Source organism: Dasypus novemcinctus, chromosome 14 (genome assembly GCF_030445035.2).
Source record: "Dasypus novemcinctus isolate mDasNov1 chromosome 14, mDasNov1.1.hap2, whole genome shotgun sequence".
NCBI lineage: Eukaryota > Metazoa > Chordata > Mammalia > Cingulata > Dasypodidae > Dasypus > Dasypus novemcinctus.
The window spans coordinates 1,021,207-1,027,008 of record NC_080686.1 but is presented as its reverse complement, the minus strand read 5'-3'; the positions used below and the strand labels follow the sequence as shown (position 1 = coordinate 1,027,008).

The following is a 5,802-nucleotide window of genomic DNA, read 5'->3' as shown; positions in this document are numbered from 1 at the left end:
AGATAGAAAATGGAATAATAGAGTTAGAAATAAAATGACAGAAAAATTAAGGACTAAACAAACAGGTGGAATGTAAGAGCAACAACAGAAAGCGGAAGATAGAAAGATGTAGGAAGGAAAAGAGATAGCATTGTTAGTCAAAATCGGTACACACAGAACAGAGGAAATTGAGGAAGAGGAAACACAGCAAACAAAAAATAAGCTGGCAGCACTTAATTTGAAAAGTAGGGGGGAGGTGATAAAGAGTAAAGAAAAGCAAGAAAACAGACAAGCTCACAAGTAAGGAGTCAACCAAACACTAAAAAAAAGCAGCCTTCCCTCTTAAGTCCCTATGGAGCTTCTCAGACTGCCAGTGTTTATCAATCAATTACCCTGCAGCCTTCCTGCTGCAGATTTTGAAGTGAGTAAACTAAGTTAAATTATAAAACAAAGGTAACTTTCTTTTTTTAGGAAAAAGAAGAGACCCAAGAGATGCTAATATAAGAATAATTTCTATGTTTTCCCTGTCCCAAGTTATCAGCTAGATGTTTAATATCCCAGTGGGTCACTACTCTCTACAAGGAGCTGGGAATTGCACTAGAGACCTTGTATATTCAAGGTGGAAACTCCTCCATGGAGCTAAACTTTCTTGTTAGGTCTATTAGCTATTCAGAAAGCTAGAGAGTCCATTTCCCTTGATCAGGATTGAGTCTTTCAAATTGGATAAATTCCTGCTGATTAGGAATCTGCCCTTCTCCCTTTTTATTCTTACTGCTTTCTCCCCCAGGGCAGCAGGATGCAATAGCCTCTGTGAGAGTTCCCTTTTAAAACTCAAATAGGACCCTGGTGACTTAACTCACCACAGGAAAAAAATGACTTTCAACATCTTCAAGAGAACCCACACCTCACAAGGCAGGTTCAATTTTAATTGTCCCACTCAGGCTTTCTATTATTCAATCAAGTTTGGAGACTTTAATGTTTCTAGACCATTGTTCACTTCTTTTATTGGCATATAATTATACATAACAAAAAGATGAGTATTAATATTAAAGATCTTAACAATTTTAGAAATTTGATGAGTTCCTATGTGTCATTGTCTAATAACAATGCAATACAAGTTAAAAGTAGAGGTGAAATAATTTTAAAAGAATACTATATTTATAAACTAAGGGATACACACTCACTCTCAGCTCTAAACTATATGATTTTGTAGAAGAAATAACCTATAGTCAAATGATTACTGCTAGGATTCAACAAAAAATGTAGTACAAGAATGGAACACACAGAGTGGTATGTTTCTTTGTAAGCAGAGACTGTCTGTGATTGGGAAACTCAGGATGACTTCATAGGAAAGTAACAAGTGAGCTAAGCCTTGTGCATTTGTGTGTGTGTGGTGTGTATCTGTGTGTAAATCATGGGCAGTGCTAGAATTTCCTCTGTTTTTCTGAATTTATATTCTGTTTCCAGAGAAGAGGCTCTTGTGTGATACTATCCATCATCTTCCAATTTGTTTTTTATCCAAAATTATATTCCATTGTCACTTGTAGTTATTTTTACATTTCAGTTTCAGTGTCTTGACTAAGTTTAATTTGCCCATTAATTCAATTGTGTATTTATTCCTTTTGGTTACTTTTTGAAAAGCCTCATTCACTGAGTTTATAATCAGTGGTATATACCTTCACAAGCTCTTCTAGTAGGTCTTTTTACATTTCTGGTATCTTTATTTAGAATGATTGGGGTGATTGGAGCAGTTTTGTGAATCTCTATAGAAGACAAACCCTGAGGTGTGTTTTGAGTAAGATTATGATTTACAAGTCAGGTGATGCCAGGTCCCAACTAGTGATCTTATCTGCATCTGAAAACTTCAACTGGTCTTTTAACAATTAGAACAGAGTGATAAAAATATCTGCCCTATATTCCTCCTTTTCCCAAAGTGATTCTTGGCTAACAGTGTCCTAGTGAAAGCAGATATTAATTGTTTCCTTGGGGTTCTTTGCCCAAGTGACCTCGGCCAGTAAATACACCACATATCTCTTGTTGTGACTTCCTCACTTTCTCATGACTTTAAAGAAAAAGAAGATTCCCCTCCCTTTATGAGCTTACACATTTCTTCATTCTTGGTGCCTGCTTTTCAACTTAGATAAAATATGGTAGCCATTCTGCCAAGAATGCCTACATTTTTCTTTCTACCTGCAAGTGTCCCTAAAATCTGCAGGCAAAATGTTTATGGGGACAAAGTCAATTACTTGTCTGTGGCTCTTTACAAGAAATCAATAAGTAAATTATCTCCTGTTAATCAGATTAAAGAGAGGTGTATGTTAATTTTTAAGTATTTTATCAGACAAATATATGTTTCACTTATTTGAATTGATTAAATAAACTTTGTATAGAGATCCCATACTATTAATAGCTACTAAAATTCATGGAGAAAGTGCTAATTAGAAAATGTGTTATCCGAATATGATGCTAATATAGTAAACAAGTCTGTCCTCTTTCAACATATGAATGTATATTATTCTGTAGAAGAAAATAACTTTATGGATCATTTATAATTAGATTAATTTTTTAGGAAATATAAAGCAATTGCTTAAGTTCCCGTTAAGAGAGTAAAAATGGACAGTCCTCCTTGTGAATCTATAGACACAAGTAATTTTTAGGAGTGATCAGTCCTACTTTAATTTTCCTCCTTATTCTACATTATAGTCTTGTTTAAGGGTTTCCCTTGCCAAGAGGAAACTTGGCAGATGGAAACTACTGACAAACTTCTAACCATGATGCAACATCCCTGAGTAACTTAACTTGGTTCAGAAGGAAAATCTCTGGAGGTGAATGTCTTTCAGGATACCTGTTTCATTCATGAAGAACTGTTACGCCCGCTCCTGGGCCCGCCTCCGGGTCGGGGCTCTGACCGCATCCGAGGCGCGTCCCGACTGCAGCAAGGGAGAGACGGAGGCGCTGTCATCTTCTTGACTTGGGCGCCTGCACTCTCCCGGGACTCGGGATGCCAGAGCTGCCGCGTGGGGCGAGAAATAGTCGGGGTTGAGCCCCAGCTGGGCCGAGGGCTCACACTCTTCTGGTCTCTCGGACAAGACTCACCTGAAGGAATGTGTGGTGGATTGGCTCCAAGTAAAAGTACAGTGTATGTATCCAACTTGCCCTTTTCCCCAACAAACAATGACTTATATCGGATATTTTCCAAGTTTGGCAAAGTTGTAAAGGTTACTATAATGAAAGATAAAGATACCAGGAAGAGTAAAGGGGTTGCATTTATTTTATTTTTGGATAAAGAATCTGCTCAAAACTGTACAAGAGCAATAAACAACAAACAGTTATTTGGTAGAGTGATAAAAGCAAGCATTGCTACTGACAATGGAAGAGCAGCCGAGTTCATCTGAAGGCGAAACTACTTTGATAAATCTAAGTGTTATGAATGTGGAGAAAGTGGGCACTTAAGTTATGCCTGTCCTAAAAATATGCTGGGAGGACGTGAACCTCCAAAGAAGAAAGAGAAAAAGGAAAAAAAGAAAATTCCTGAACCAGAAGAAGAAATTGAGGAAGTAGAAGAAAGTGAAGATGAAGGGGAAGATCCTGCTCTTGACAGTCTCGGTCAGGCCATAGCTTTCCAGCAAGCCAAAATTGAAGAAGAACACAAAAGATGGAAACCCAGTTCAGGGGACGCCTCAACCTCAGATGATTCAAGACGCCCAAGGATAAAGAAAAGCACATATTTCAGTGACGAAGAAGAACTTAGTGATTAAGATTAATATTTATTATGTAAATATCATAAAAATAAAAAACTTTATAGTACAAAGTTCAGCTGGAGACTGAAGATTACTTTTTTTTTAGGAGGTTCTGGGGATCGAGCCTGGGACCTCGTACTTGGGAAGCAGGCACTCAACCACTGAGCTACACCCATTCCCCTCAAACAGTTCTTTATTTTACCATAAAATAGTTCACAAGCATCTGAAAAATAACTTTAAATATCATGTCTCTCTCTATCTTAGCAGATAATAAAAATCAGGATTTGCTAATAACCATTAATCCTGAAAACAACTAATTTTAATAAGAATAAGAACATGTAATGTTATCATAGTAATACTACTGTTCAACCCAAGAAAGAAGGTAGATATTAAAAAGATTTGAGAAGCTCTTTGTAAAAGCTTTATTAGTATCTGATTGGTTTACATGAATATTTTTGAAATTAGTTTAATATTTACCACAAAAACTTCATAAAAACTGAAAAAAGAGTTGAGTTATTGTTATTAAATGTTAATAAAATTTTCAGTATTATTTTGTGCTAAAAAAATAACTTAATTTTGGCAGGACACAATATTGAGTCAGAAGACAACAATCTTTTGAAAAAAATAAAAGACAAAGACAATATTTGACTTTTATTTTTAGCATGAATTAAGTGAAGGGAAAATGTGAGACTGGAGGATAAGCATGAAGTGTGTGTGTTTGCACATGTTTTTGAATGTTCTGATTAGAGGTGATAACTGACACCCTTATGTAAATGAGTTTGGCAGGAAGGAGCTTGTAGAGAAAGGAAAGCAGAGAGATGGAAAAATACCTGCTTTCTACCTAAATCTTGGCTATAGGCCTTTAAAACATTTTTTATTGCTCTTTCCTGCAAGATTCTTATACTATGCATGGTAAGGCTAACTGTAATATAGGAAAACAGTAGATATAAAAGTCAGTGTGTCATAAATACAGAATGACTGCTAAACACAAAAAACCTCAGAAGCTCACAGAGGAATACATACATTAAAACAGTAATGATTTAAATATTTCATAAACTGGGAAGCTGCTGCATGTTTTTATCTTGGAAGAAATATGATAGAGTCATATTTCTGTGAATTTTTAGGATCTGATATAAAGTGATGGCAGTAGGATGGGATTATTGGAGATACAGGAGGTAGAAGTTGGGGTCAAATATGAAGCTACATTTTCAGTTCAGCAGCCTGGAGAATGTTATACACTATTTTCAAGGAAGTCATCAAAAAACTTTGGTGGTGGGAACTTGGACTGATGGCTAGATATGTTTAGTGAAAGGTGATATTAGAATATGTATACATAAAAACAGACATACTAGTATAATTCATAATAAAATTTCATAATAAAAACTGCTGAAAAGAAGGGAAGATAAACTCATGATCGGGAGCAATGAATTGAAGTCATGTGATTGAGTAAAAATGTTGATAAGAATTGACATAAAAGAGAAGAAAGCAGGTTTTTTTATTTTTGAAGAAGCTTTAGATTACATAAATGTTAATAGAAAATATAGGGGATTCACATATATCCCACCCCCTCCCACTCCCACACTTTCCCCCATTAACAACATCTTTCATTGGTGTGGTACATGCATTACAATTGAAGAACACATATTGAAGCATTGTTACTAACTGTGGACTACTGTTTACATTGGAGTTTACACTCTGCCATGCACAATTTTATAGGTTATGAAAAAATGTATAATGGCCTGTAATTTTCATTTTAATGTCATACAGGACAATTATAATATCTCAAAACTGAACCATGAAAGCAGATATTGTAATCTGTGAAATGACAATAATAAGAAGGAGAAGAAAGAATAAAATTCAATATAGAAAAGAGAAATCTGTCTTAATGGAGGAAGAATTAAAACTGGTAAGAATTCCATTATGGTCAGAATTTAAAGAATAGAAGCACAGTGATTAATATATTTCATTATTAATAACAATGAGGCAGAATAGAAATGAGGCAAACCCATTGGATTTCCTGTTACAAGATGATTGCAAACTTTGTGAATTCTGTTTCAGTAAACCCAAAGGACAGAAAACATAT

The 5,802-nt window shown here is 35.3% G+C and overlaps 1 pseudogene; it reads left to right on the top strand.

Annotated features, from left to right (window-relative positions):
- Nucleotides 1-3,068: 3,068 nt before the first annotated feature.
- Nucleotides 3,069-3,852, top strand: LOC131273345 (zinc finger CCHC-type and RNA-binding motif-containing protein 1 pseudogene; annotated as a pseudogene).
- Nucleotides 3,853-5,802: the final 1,950 nt, after the last annotated feature.